The sequence below is a fragment of the Schistocerca nitens genome, chromosome 6 (assembly GCF_023898315.1).
Source record: "Schistocerca nitens isolate TAMUIC-IGC-003100 chromosome 6, iqSchNite1.1, whole genome shotgun sequence".
Taxonomy (NCBI): domain Eukaryota; kingdom Metazoa; phylum Arthropoda; class Insecta; order Orthoptera; family Acrididae; genus Schistocerca; species Schistocerca nitens.
This window is the reverse complement of record NC_064619.1, coordinates 459,033,632-459,048,644: the sequence shown is the minus strand read 5'-3', so window position 1 is coordinate 459,048,644 and position 15,013 is coordinate 459,033,632.

Below are 15,013 nucleotides of genomic sequence, written 5' to 3'. Positions count from 1 at the left end.
AAGGTGTTAATTAAGTCTCATCGTTTCTCTCATAAAGGAAAAGGCTTGTGTCGCAAATTTTTTCTGCTTTATAACGGTCCATATAGGATTCGCAAAATTATACATGATAATACTGTGGAAGTAGAAACTCTTAAATCTCGGCGCTCTAAGGGAATACATCATATATCGAACGTAAAAATTTTTGTGGAATGACATACTTTTGAGAAACCAACAGTTATACGTAAACAGGTGGAGAATGCAAGGATACCGCGCCGTGTTCCGGCGGCGGCAGATACTCAAAGCAACAGTGAAGTCTGCGCGCCGCAAAAGGCAGTCGTTGACCGCAAACAATTACTTCATACGTCACGCGCCTACAGCTGATCGAGCGCACAGTGTGAATGCACTGACAGCCGTAAACAAATACACAGTCTAATTTTTCCGACTAAATTCTGTATAAAGCTATGGTGACTTTATAAATTATGTTATTAACGTTCAGTATTTTCCAGGATACGGTTGTATAAAATATTTAAGACCTTCAGGTAAATTCTGTGTGTTTCCGACATTAAGAGGACTTGCTATGGAGAAAATTTCAGGAAGAATGTAAATTCGAAAAAAAAGAAGTAAAAAAAAACAAAAAGGTAACGATTAATTGAGTTTATTTTCAGGTGACATATTTCCACTTAGGTACGTACTTTAGACGTAATTTGCTGCTTGCGATTACGTGACTCATACTTTGTGCTAAATTTCATGTTCTATGAATTTACTTGTGAAGCGACGTGCTTGTGTACATTTACTGATTTTGACAATGTTTTATTAATGAACAGTGTTATTACTTGCGTATATTATGCATCGCTTGACTGCTATGCTTTTTCACTGATGTCATATTTTTTTATTATGTGCCTGTTGTGTTTATTTATTTAAGTTATAATTGTCACCTGATGAATTGTGCTGACAGTGGTTATGTGTGTAGGTTACACTTTGTGATTTATCTGCTTGCGCCTTCATGTTTACTTTTTAAAGATTACGTATGAACATTTATCTGCTTATGCTGTATGATGCTAATCACTTGTTTATTACGTAAGATATATGTTTGCTGTTGTACGTATGGATTGCATATTTACACATTTCTGTTTTGTTGTCATAACTACTCTTGAATTTAGAATATAGCAATGCTGATGTACAGTGTACAAACATGAAGATTAGGTTACACTATTGTATTAATTGTAGATTGTTCGCTTGGCAGAGCCTCGTTATAGGGATTGTGCTGCATCCACTTGTTGACATTCTGTTCGCTATTGGTATATTGTCGCGATATTGCATGTATTGCTTACACTCAGTGCCTGATATTTTTAAGATAAGAAAATGAACTGCTATAATTCTACGAACGACATTGGTACAAGAAACTGCTTAGAAGTCACATGAGCTGGAGGTTTTATGGAAGCTGTATAAATTTATGCTAATAGGAAGGAAGCTAACGACATGACATACCAACACTAGGTTTAGACCATTGACAGTTATTAAACAGCATTCTTCGTGAGCAATTGAAATAGGAAGTGACACGTGACACAAGAAATACTCCACATGTTTGCTTCTGTTTGCCATAATTTTTGAAGTGGTGTACACACTGAAATATCACCATCATTAACACTTCGTAATCGTACTTACTTACTGAAAGTTATTCAAACTAAAGTCTGTTAGAGGTCATGTATGCATTTCTTTTATTTAATGATGGACAAGGAACCAAAATGTATCTTATAATTTATAATGAGTAGAAGATTTGGGTCAGATGGATTATACAGAGGTTGTGTGTGGACACTGTGTCTTCGGATTGTATGGGATGCTGAATTGAAGTTGCACTAGGATTTTGTTTGCACTTGTTCGAGGAGACTGACTAGAGGAAAGAGTTGTTATGGAAGTGAAATGATATTGGTGCTAAGGTTTATATGTATCGATGTATTGATGCTGATGATTATTGGAGTTTTGGTGGATCAGAGGTAAAGTAATGATGATGATTATTGGAGTTTTCGTGGACAAAGGTTTATATGTATCGATGTATTGATGCTGATGATTATTGGAGTTTTGGTGGATAAGAGGTAAAGTAAGTGAGGAGCATTTTTTTTTTGTTGGTCTATATGGAACAAGGAGGATGAAGATGGCAGACTAGAACACTTAAGTAGAAGAAAGATTGTCTACACACACACTTTGTTAAATCAGTAAGCAGTATATACTTATTTTTGAGAGAGGAAGCATTTGCATATCTTGGCTCACTGACAGTTGTTCAGCAACCGTACATTTGATTGGGCTTGGCAAACATTGGTCTTGACATGATGACTATGACGTTGACTAACTATTATTGACTGTTATACATTGCTGCCACTACTACTTGATACACATGATGAACATAAAATTTTGACAGAATTGCATTTACACAGTTAACACTATTCAATTACACAGTAGCACTAATGTGGATGAAAGATGAGTGAGTGTGTTTTGTGTATTTTCCTTTCCTATCCCAAATTTGGTACCGACCTATCTCCTAAATATTATTTTACTTGTTTGTTGTGGCTTGCATTGACACCCATAAATATTATAGGTTTACTGGTATTTGTGTATTGTAATAGTTAATAGGACAACTATCTGATATCATTTGTGTGTTTGTTATGATTTGTATGTTTAGTGTAAAAGCATTGTATGTGTATTCTAACTATTGTTCATGCCTGAACTGTCTGATTAGTGATGGTGCTGCACTTATCAACATGATGTGTGACATTTAGTCATGTTTAATTTCTGCTGATGAACAGTGTGATTAGTGATAGTGAATTTTATGGACTGCGGTCAGCACCTGGTCAAGATTGCTGGGTGCCACTGATGGACTGCTTCTACTGAAAAGATGTCACCTGTTGATGTCTGCACCTGCTCAACATTGCTGGGTTCCACTGATGGACTGCTTCTACTGAAAAGATGTCACCTGTTGATGTCTGCACCTGCTCAACATTGCTGGGTGCCACTGATGGACTGCTTCTACTGAAAAGATGTCACCTGTTGCTGTGTGCACCTGCTCAACATTGCTGGTGCCACTAATGGAACTGCTTATACTGAAATGGTGTTACTTGTTGGTGTCTGCACCTGCTCAACATTACTGGGTGCCACTGATGGACTGCTTCTACTGAAAAGATGTTACTTGTGGGTGTCTGCACCTGTTCAACATTGCTGGTGCCACTAATGGAACTGCTTATACTGAAATGGTGTTACTTGTTGGTGTCTGCACCTGTTCAACATTGCTGGTGCCACTAATGGAACTGCTTATACTGAAATGGTGTTACTTGTTGGTGTCTGCACCTATTCAACATTACTGGGTGCCACTGATGGACTGTTTCTACTGAAAAAATGTCACTTGTTGGTTTTTGCACCTGTTGACCATTGCTGGGTGCTACTGCTGGTACTGTCAACTACTTGTTTCTTGAGCTATGGAAAGCGTTTATGTGAATATTTGTATAAACTGATTTTTTGTGTATTACTGTTTGTGAAAAGTTATGAGACTCTTACCTGCACATATTCGTCATTGCTGACGCTATTGATTGAACTGTTTAACCACATAATATTGTGTAAACTATTACGTAAAGTCACATGTGTGAAAGAATTTGTATTGCTTACTGTATTTTATATATTAGGTTATTGAAAGGTCAGTGCAAAGCCAAAATTTTATCTAGTTATATGATATTTACGCATGAATATTATCTTTTATTTTTGTCTGTATTTTTTTTGACGAATTTGGTGGTATTTTCACCACCAATGCTGGCAAAAATACCGTCAAATTCTAGCCCGTGGAGGAAGGGCATATGAAAAGTGGCTACACTGAGCCACAGCGCCAGAGATCGCGCTAGAGAGCATTGTTCCGCCGCCTCCACTGGCAGTGATTATTGAGAACTCGTAGTGGGCAGTGCTTTGGGAGAACTCGTGGTAGTCAGTGCTGAGATGTCGTAGTGAAGAGTGTTTGTTGAGATGGGCTAGTAGGCAGTGAAAGGGTCCTGTAGCCACCTTTCGTTGCCAACTCTCGTAGTGGTTAAGTCGGCAAAGAGGTTTCCGCTACTTGTGAGAAATCCACCTGCGGTAGGTTGGTGGCGGAGATGGCATCCAGGGGTTTTCCGGTCCACGCGGAGCGTGGAAGAGGCTGGAGAAGCGGGAGGCAGTCTGCCGCCGGTACGGGAAGCGTACACAGCTGTGCTCCAGTCGAAGCAGGGTGAGTTGGACTGACCGCGTGGCGCGTTGTCACATAGAGAGGGGAGCTTTTAGCTTTTGGTCTCGAATTTCGTCTTATAAAGATTTATTTGCTGGGTTGCAGCAGGGAATCCAAGGCTTTTGTAGACTTTCAGTTTGATTCCCAATGCAGTCTTGACTTTGATCCGTGAGAGGAACGCAGCACAAGGGAGTTGCATATGTTGAAGTGCCCTCGGTTCAGTGTGAATGTTTATGTGCCTACAACTGTGTGTGGATGCTTCTAATCTTTTTCGGATCTTGGTAATTTTGTGTATTTGTGAATTTTCTTTGTCTCATGTGATTAAAATTTGACCACGGTCCATAGAAATTGTCTCCGCGGACCGAGTGGGCACGCGAGTCTGTTATGAAACGTATAGTATTTCACAAGCAAATTGTACATAGTTAGCATGCAATAGCAGTCTATAGATGCACTACATCAATGTTTTAAGGAATAAATAATTTTGCCTTCAATCTTATCTTGTGTACCGATGTTACGTCGCCGTTACCTTCGCCATTTACCTTGTAGTTTTCCTTGTTGGCCCACCTATAGCGTTTCCATGTGCACAGGTGTAGTGATTAGTGTCACTTTTTTTATCTGAAACAAGTGCTCTGGAATAGATCGTGTTTTCACGAATCTTGCTGCAGGCTGCACTTACGCATGGTGTTCACGACCTATTTACTTTACTCAATATTTGATTCACGGGAAGAATGCCTGGATCATATTAATAACTACATCCCATTCTTTATCAATGATGTTACAATGAATGTTCTTTTGTAAGTTTTTCTTATTAATAAATTAAGTAATTTTCCGACTCAGTGCTACTTCTTCTTTGTCGTGTGGCTAGAGTTGGTGGCGACCCTACCTTTTATATTGATTTCAGTGTCAAGTAGCATTTTCTTATTCAAAGTGCGCGTGGCTCTTTTAGCTATCAGGATACATTCAAAGGGCGCTTCATGCTTCTTACACATAGCGTCCTTTTATTCACGCTACTTACAGCAGTGCTTGCCGAGATGTGATACTGGAAAGTTCTTGTTGAGATGTGATAGTAGCGAGTCGGTGTGGAGAGATTGTAATGTCTAGAGTGCTTTTCATCAATATAAATTAAGGTAACAAACTACTTTTCTTTTCTTTCTCATTATTTCAATGTCCTGAATAATGCGTCATTACAGGTTCAGTCAACAAAGCATCTGGCTTGTGTTCTTGTATTAGAGTGTAATTCTGGTTTCCTTGAGTAATTATGGTATTTCTATTTTCTTTAATTAATTCAGTATAAATGATATTTAAAATTTCTTGTGTTGTTGAAGAAGAACCGTGTCAGATGCGTACGTTGAGTCATACTTCCACACACAGAACAGTTACACTTGTGCTTTGGTTTCGTAGGTTTTATAGTTGCTGGGGACTTAATTAATTAATTGTGTTAATGAAAATTTCCATTTCATTCTTTGTTGTTGTTCTTTGCAGTCAGATAGCGTAATAATACTAGTCAGGGCCAACCGTTTACGAGACATAGCGTAATCGGACATACAGCTACTGAAGCAAAAAATTAATAATTATTTTCATTTTATTTTAATTAAGCCCCCATGCAGCATCTTCATTGTTGCTACGGTTAAGAACACAAGATGGATGCCATAATAGCTGGATTAAGTGTCTAGTAGGTGTTTGTCACTTATTTTCAAAGTTAGGTGCCATCTTGTCTTCTACCCGGTATAGCTCTGCAATTGTCACCTACCGCGGTGTGACGTTTGACTATCAGCGCGCGCATCTGAGAGTTGACGATCGGCGTGCCGAGAAATATTTCTTTGAGCAGTTACGTCACAAACTTGAAAATAAACATGGCAGATGACAAAGGAAAGCCGACAAACAGTGTGGATGACGGTGATGACACTGTTGTCAAGTCATACCCACTACGTTCGCGAACGGGAACAGGCAGACCCGATTCGCGAATGGAGAGAACGGCAGACGATGATGGTGTGCGTGACGTATCGTCACAGCAATCATCGTCACAGCAAGCGGGAGAAAATTTGATGGTTGAAATGATGAGAATTTTTTTTCAAGAAAGAGAACAGGAGAAACTGGAAAGGGAAACTTATAAATTACAAAAACAACGTGATAGAGAACAGGAGAAACGGGAAAGAGAAGCTTATAAATTACAAAAACAACGAGATAAAAAAGAAAGGGAACAAAAAGAAAGGGAAAAGGAACGGGAGACAGAGCGAAAATGGTTTGACCTAAATACCATGATTGGTACAATGAAAAATAGGTTAGATAATATTGATGCCAACTTAGAGGCAAGAATAAGGACAGTCACGGTGGAATATATCTCGGAATTAAGTACTAAAGTTAATGAAAGGATAGAAGGTATTCTGCAGAAGGTAGATGCATGTGAGAGCACAGTAGGTAAGGTGCACAAAGACATTAAGGTACAAATCGAAAGTTGCCAGGCAGTTACAACAGAAGTTTCAAAAAAATCCGCTGAGGTCGGAGCTAAAGTAAACAAGCTTGCAGACAATGTCGTCACTCTGCAAGGCCAGGTCAATGACCTGACACAGGCGCTATCCGAAATAAACATTGAAAAGCGGGTGAATGATGCTGCACCCAACGTACGTTCCACGATAGGAAAAGAATTTGTAGAATGGGTCGAGACTAAGGAACAGTATATAGAAAACAAGGTTCAACACGACTTAAAAGAAGCCGTTAAGTCAGCCACAGTTGAAGTTTTAGCTGCTCCAGGTACATCAGGAGATACGATTCTCACTGAATTAGGAGAGATTCGTAGAGTTTTTCACCGAGATCATCGCGAGTGGAAACGACACCTCACTGAGGAAATCGAGCAGTTGAAACAACAAGTCAATGATTTTCCTAATAACAATAGAAGTGAGCATTCACACTTGCTTTCTTCAGAACATGAATACAATAATAATCCCGTGTCTCGTGTAGAATTCTCCCCACTTGTACATGGACACAGCAGTAAGAATCCGTTAGTACGCAACCAGAATGATCAAGTAACTCTTGTCGAGCTAATGAAAGAAGAAAGCGTTCTCAAGCACCGCGTGTTCCAGCCTTTTCTGCCAGAGAAACGCAACATCCACCCAATGGTTTTTCTGAAGTCATTTAATGGTGTTTTTCCTGAGAGCTGGGATGACAAGCAACGTATGCGCTTTATAGTAGGTTACATTCAAGGAGAGGGTTCTGTCTGGGGAACAGAAGTAATTGAAAGATGTAATAATTACGCTGACTTCGAAAAGCAATTTCTGAACAAATTCTGGAGTTCAGGTATACAACAACGCCTTAGAAAGGAAGTATATAATGCTGAACCGTTTAACGCGAGAAGTGCTGGTCTCCGTAGGTACTTTGAGAAATACCTGCGAAAAATACAATATTGGGACACGCCCATTTCCACGAAGGACGTAATTATGATCCTTAAGTCAAAGCTACCGGTATCAATCAGGGAGAAGTTAGTAAATGTCAGTGACGACGACACGGAGGCTTTTCTGTCAGTACTTGACAACCATGACATGATTCAACAAGACGTGCGTGCTAGTGCGCGGAGTAATTGTAATGTAGGCCCGCACACTACACAGCCGCACCGTGTAGGCGCAGACTCAGGTATGTCATACCAACCTAACAACAGTACAGGACACGACGTTCCGAGCGATAATAACAACTACTATCGCCGTAACGGGAAGCAGAAACAAATTCCAGGATCAAAACAGGTACCACCCCATATACCAGACAACACAACAGCAATATGGTAATTCACCAGTTAATTACAATGATCGCTATCACTACAATAACGATCGCCAAAATAATAATTTCAATGGAAAAGGACGTTGGATTAACACCAACAGTCAGCAGCAGTATGGTAACCAGCCTAGATTCCAGCACTGTTCTCAAGGGAGAAATCCTCCAGATCCTTCCAAGCAATACAAACAACAGTATGCTCCAAACTTTAGGAATAGTCCTCCACCTTTTACCAACTATCAAAGTCAAAATCATGAACCTCAAAATTCTCGCATCTATTATGCCCGAGCAAACCCGCCAACACACACGATCTCGACTGAAATTCCGGCAAATAGCTCGCAAGTTAGGTGGAATACGGAAGCAAACTTCGTACCGAGCGTACCGCCTGGTACTTCAAAAGTAATTGTGAGCGAAATTCAATCTAATGAACATGCGGAAAACTAAAAGCACACTTCGACCGGTTACACACCTTCAGAACTAATCTCTAGGCAAAAGGAAAGCAATGAATGGACTGATACTATCCCCAAGATACAAGGTCCAGAAGTCAACCTAGATAATAAGTTAAGACAAGCCCTGATCTCTCTCACAACTCATGCCAATTTAAGAAAAAAGGCATTTGACAAGCATGTCAATAAAGTTCTGTCGTATCGCCTGAACGAGCGTGTTCTTCTGAGAACACACTTCAAACCATCTCTCATCTTACGTAAAAATCGTAAGTGGCAACACCTATACGAAGGACCGTTTGCTATAGTCAAGAAGCCACATATTGGTTGTTACGTGTTGGCAGATCCAGTTAGTGGACGAATAAAAGGACTTTACCACCATGTAGACCTGAAGAAGTACCATGATAAACATAAAAAAAATATCATTTATTATGTTAAGCTGCAACTTGAAACAAGAGTGTGATCTGTTTAGAAAGTATGTGAATCAACAGCATGCACATGTATTCTGCAGGTGACGTAATCATTTGAGTGAGGTGGACACAAAGTAATGATGGAGCTTGAAAGATATGAAGTGATTGAAGAAGGTACTCTACGTATTTGGAAAATAAGATTTGCTTTAGTTTTAAGGTAGTTTTAAGTTTCTTGAGCAATAGAAGACTGCAGTCGTTGAATTGAGTAAGGGATGTGCCAAAGTGCCACCTGCTGCTTTAGTTTTAAGTTATGGCAAATCTCCTTTTTTACCAAGTAGTAAAGGTTTTCTTTAAATCCCTCATTCAGACCAGAATGTCCGTATATGTGAAGTATTAACCTAAGTTAAGCTTTCAAAGGATTGATATTTTAAGTCGCTAGAACCATGTACTATGAAAAACTGATACATTGTAATCTGTAGATTACACCGAGTATAAGCAGCAACATATAGTTAATGTACAAAGAAATGAATAATGGTACCCGCAACTGGAGAGCAACTTTAATTTATTTATTACTATGAGTCAACCAGTTAAGAAATTTGCATTTATAATAAGAATTAGGTCCTATATTGGAGAAACTTAGAGAGACTATTCCTATGTCACGAGTATTATACAGAAACCTTCGATATTAAGACACCTAGTTGAGGACTGAGATAATCTGCTTATCTTCTTCTGCTATGTCCGCATGCCGTGATTTTGAGATATATTTGAAGATGCTTTAGGAGCGGATTTGTGCGACATTTTAATACTGAAGTCAAGTTATCCCACGAGGATGACACTAAAAACGGTGGAGCCGAAGAATGAATTTGCTCAACTGATTATTTCACCTATTATCTATCTTCGTATCTTTAATTTCCTTGCACTATCCTATTGTAGTTTTCTTCTTTAGCGTTCTTACCTTTCTACCCTACCCGGTAGGGGAAGAAATTTGGAAATTGGTTCAAAAGACTTGACGTGTGTATATTGTGTGTATTGACGATCGTGGCTCGTTGGTTAATGCGTATCTGCAGTTACTTATCGAAGCGTGATGTAAATCTGATTTGCTGTGAGCAAAAGCATCCTAGGAAGTAGGAATAATTTTCCCGATTCCTGTTAGATGAAGTTTTGAACGTGAACTGTTCGGCACGCCAAAGTGGGTATATTTTACTGATTATTGATGTAACTGAATGAATGAACAAAGAAACAAAAAAAAGGCTGTTATAGAACAATAAGAAAAGGAAAAGAATCAGATTTAAAAAATATATAAAATCTAACGTGCTTCAGAAGCACCATTCAGAATAGCAAACACGTTTTTCGTTAGGTCTTGGACAGTAATAAAAAAAAACCATGTATATTTTGTAAATGATCCTTTCATGATAAGTAATTTTAGCATTACCTGTGCTACTCTGTGGTATAGAGAGACCTATATGGACACGTATGGATTGCTGCGTGTGACTCAGTGACAAAATAATGGACACGTGTGTAAAATCGTAATTTGACACATGTATGTACACGAACAACTAGTTATCTCTTGTGTGAATCAAAACTGTAATAAACTTATGGACACGAGTGATGTTCCGCGTGTGAAGTAGCATTACAAGTATTCTCACGTTGCAACGACGATACAGTGACTATCAGTCAAAGGATAGACAAGCTATTGTACTTACTGCAATAGGTGACAGTAGTCATTTTCATCGATGACTGTTCTTCGTCGCTGGTGCAGTCAATTTACCGTCCAGGTTGACCATGTCACCTTGATGCGCTGCTCCAGTACCCATGATTCAACAAAATGCACAAGTTATAAAACGATTGGTAGCCACTGAACTATCTGCCTCGTGCAGGACGCGGACTGCCAACGCTGTTAAACGGCCAGTTCGTTACCACGTGACTGTGAAGCACTGTGGCAACATTCAATGACTGCTCGCCGGCCCGTACTCAACAATAAGCATTCCTCTCCATAACGGGCGCGAGCGTGCTCCAGATTTGAGATGAAAATGGACATAAAAATAATAAAACGTTGATAAACCACGCACGATTTTACTATATTTACATTAAAAGGACACTAATGATGACTTTTCCTTAACTATGAAAATTGTTATGGCAATATTGCTAAATACCTTGCTTAAGAAAGACCAGTACAAGACGAAACGTGTTTTGCTAATATTTGCTAACGAAAGAATGTAAAACCTAGACACACAATATGAATAATATATAATGTATATGTACATAGTTTATGTAGTAATTTTTATTGTCTTAAATTCTTACTCTATATTCCCTTAGATTAAGATGCTAGTTAATGAGCAAGTCCTAATACAGATTTTCTTTCTGTATTTTCATGTGCTGAAACATGAATTGGAATGAGATTAAGACAGCCACCAAACTGACTCATTCGTCATTGAACCAGTCATCAACTTTCCTGATTCCCGACATGACCCGATGGATCGTCGAGTCAAGAAATATCACTTCCCCCTTCACATAGTGAAATTCCCAGTGTTTTCCACCAGAATGTGAAAAGGTGATCCCCAGTTTTAGTGCAGTGAAAAGTGAAAAGTGATGAAAGAATTCCCCTGTGAAAATGACCCGAGTTCATGGGAAATACTCCCAACCACAAAGTGAAGAGTGACGTCGCTACGAGAAAGACTGATAAAAGTTTTATGTTCTGTTCACAATTGGCGGAAATGCACCAATACTGTAATAGAATTTTTTTTCCTTATTGTCAATATTTATGTATATTTGTATGTGTATGTGTATTTAATTTGTACTTGTATCTATGTTAGTATTTCAATGTTTCAATTGACTGAATGAGAGTAATTCTTGAAAAAAAAAAAAAAGGAATCCTTGAACACTTATGATGACATCATGCCACAACCAAGTTTGTTAATGATCAAGCAACTGTGAGTAGCTTTGACGACTTAGTGTGAAATGTATATAATTCTATGTGCCTTATGTTATGTTTGTTTTGCTCCCTACAAGGCGAGATCCTTAAATACTTCATTCACTAAGTACGTGAATCCAATAATATTACAACTGCGCGTGAGTCGTAACGATCTTTCAGACTCATTACTCCTCACGCGGGAAGCGATGTAATATTATTGGTATTTCCGTCCTATGAAAGCTTTGAGTACCCTTGGAAAGACATTTGTTTTGTATAATTTACATAACTGTAAAGATGCGCATCTAGCGCGGACGCTAATACATCGATTGCGCGGTCAAAGAAACTTTTTAACAGAAGCTGAACTGTCGTTCCGCTTCGATCTAAATAAAAGATGACAGTAAAAAAAAAAACTTTTGTAGATCTTCAGATTTTTTTTAAGGTACTTCTGCTTGTGATGTGAAAACGTAAACGAGGTCGACTTTAAGCTAACAAAGTGAGCGGTCTTGCCAGCGTGCAGACAACATTATTAATTAATAACATTCAAGTAATTTATGTTGGAAACTGTAACTCGGCAAGCTATTGTTATCAGAGGTGTTGAACAGTGCAAAAATTGTCTTTAACGAAGGAGAAAAGTGACTGTAATTTGTGACAAAAACGCGAACATAGGAGCTAGTACAGGACAGGCTGAAATCTGATCGCACCATGGAGTTAGATAATTACTTATGTAAGTTATGCTGTCTATAAAGTAGCTCTAATTGCTTGTGAGAATTATTAGAATACATTTAGTGTTTACCAGATTTCTTATTCTATTTTTTTTCTTTATACTTTTTTATCCTCCATGCCATATTATTTTTATAAGTGTCAAACAGCCTTTACTACAGCAGAGAATACTGCGGCATCCTGGTCGTAGACAGAAGGCCGCTCCTTGTCTTCTATACAACTCATAGCTGCCCCATTTATTAATGATTACATTTGTAAATGCAATTTTTTTTACTATTCATTGTTAAAGGTCCCTTAGGTAATTATAAAATTCATACTGATTACGTAAAGGAATCCGGGTTGTTCTTTTCCAAATAATAGAAGTCTTTGCGTAATCAAAAACTAGCCTCCTTCTGACAACGATCAGGAGCCGACCAGAAGACGGACGTCTTCGACCGCTTTCGTGTCTCCTGTGGCAAAGCTGTGCCAAACTGGGAACACGACATTCTAGTATGAAACACAGATTTAAATTGAAAGAATTGAGATATATTTAATAGTAATATTTTTTTTTATAATACTAGAAGTAAGTCCATTTACAAGTAATTCCATGTACACATATGTTGTTAATCATTGTTTACTCTTGTCACTAAGATAGTAATAATAATAAGATCAAAGATAATATTTATGCCCTGTCTGATTGGGAGTGTAAGCAGAGACACAGTCGAACATATACGGTCGCGGCACTCCGCCACTTTTCTGCTGCCCACCGCGATTGCAGCGCACCAAGCGGCCAGGAAGTTATACTGTAGAGTTCGCCGAGATTTTGTGAAAGCGAAAGTGAATCTTAACTTTTTATATTGGTCTGTAGAATGGTTTTTACAAACGGGAGCGCCTGCAGCGCAATAAATTGCAGCAACAAGAAGAAGAAGGCACAATTATTGCCATTTTTTAGGTTTCTTATCAACCCTAATAGGTGTGACTCGCTATGTCACAGAAGAGATGATTCATGACTTTCTTGTAGCCTAAAGCTATTTACTTGAGAATGTCGTGTTCTTTAACAACAGAAAAAGTGCTAGTAAACTGCAGCACACCTGACCTTTTGCAGAAAGGCGTCGCATATTTGCTCAATAAAGTAAGTTTTCTTCGCTACACTTCCAGTCAAATCAGTGAATATAGAACGAAGCAAACCTGTATGGAAAGCCATACCGACATTATTCTGCGTAGTAAACAAGCTACAACAACTGTATCTGCAGAAATAAATCCACACAGATGTGTAATAAAAGAAGAAGAAGCATTAAAACTATTTTCCAACACGGAAGAAACCAATTCCACAATTATTGTTGCATCCAAGCCACAAATGGCAAGAATCATCAACACATACGCTTTTGAACAGTCGTCACAATGCTTCCCAGAATAGCATGCCTCCTAGTATTCGTTATGGGACACCCTGTCCGTCATCGAATTTACGTGTCAAACTGCTACTGCCGCCTATGCAGGACGATCATATTAAATAAACAGCTTTTAATGCAGAGATCAGTTTAAGGTTTCTCCACCCGTACTGTAGGATGATGACTGTATCCCACAGACTATACTGTAATTCGCATGAGACGCTCCCTGTGACCTTGTGTCGTTGTTTGAAAAATTGTTTTCTAACACGCTTTGTACTCTGCCATACATTTTTTTTTCTGCCATGACTTCTAGGTCTGTCTCAGGTCCTAAACTGACGTTAAGACACACTGATTCACAGCCTCTCACAGAAAACTAGACATCACATGGTATAAATAACTTTGTTACTGTAGCTGCCATAACACGCAATACATGGCGGATGATTTTAAATAGAAGACAGTTACAACATAAGGAACCTAGAAGAGTTTGGCTGCGTTGTGGAGAGTTTACAAATTGATGTCCGAAAGTGATTGACGACCTCTACATTCAAACGCATCTGTCACAGTTACGGAATAGATGATGACTCTGCGTCCCCTTTAGATTGATTCCTCATTAGCTCTCATGAACGAGAGCACTGTTTTGCTGCTAGCAACCCCCCAGAAGGTGTCGGCCATCCACAAATAGCATTCCGCAACTCAAACAAGCACTGTCAGTCAGACACAAGTACTGACCCGCACTGTGTGGTTTAGAATACACAGCACAGTTCTTCTGAGAGTCGGGAACTTGCTGGGTATCTAAACCAGTCAATGGGATGGATAATAGCAGCTCGTTGTCCTGCTCTACCATGTTGGTTCAAAATGGTTCAAATGGCTCTGAGCACTATGGGACTTAACTGCTGAGGTCATCAGTCCCCTACAACTTAGAACTAGTTAAACCTAACTAACCTAAGGACATCACACACATCCATGCCCGAGGCAGGAATCGAACCTGCGACCGTAGCGGTCGCGCGGTTCCAGACTGTAGCGCCTAGAACTGCTCGTCCACTCGGGCAGCTCCACCATGCTGGTAAGGTGCACTAAAGGATCCTACATCCCACAGTGCATCTTCTGTTGCTGACCATGACATGCCAGAGTTCACAGTGATCCTGACTGCCACTGACGGCGCATGCAGGCCCGGGAGTGGAATG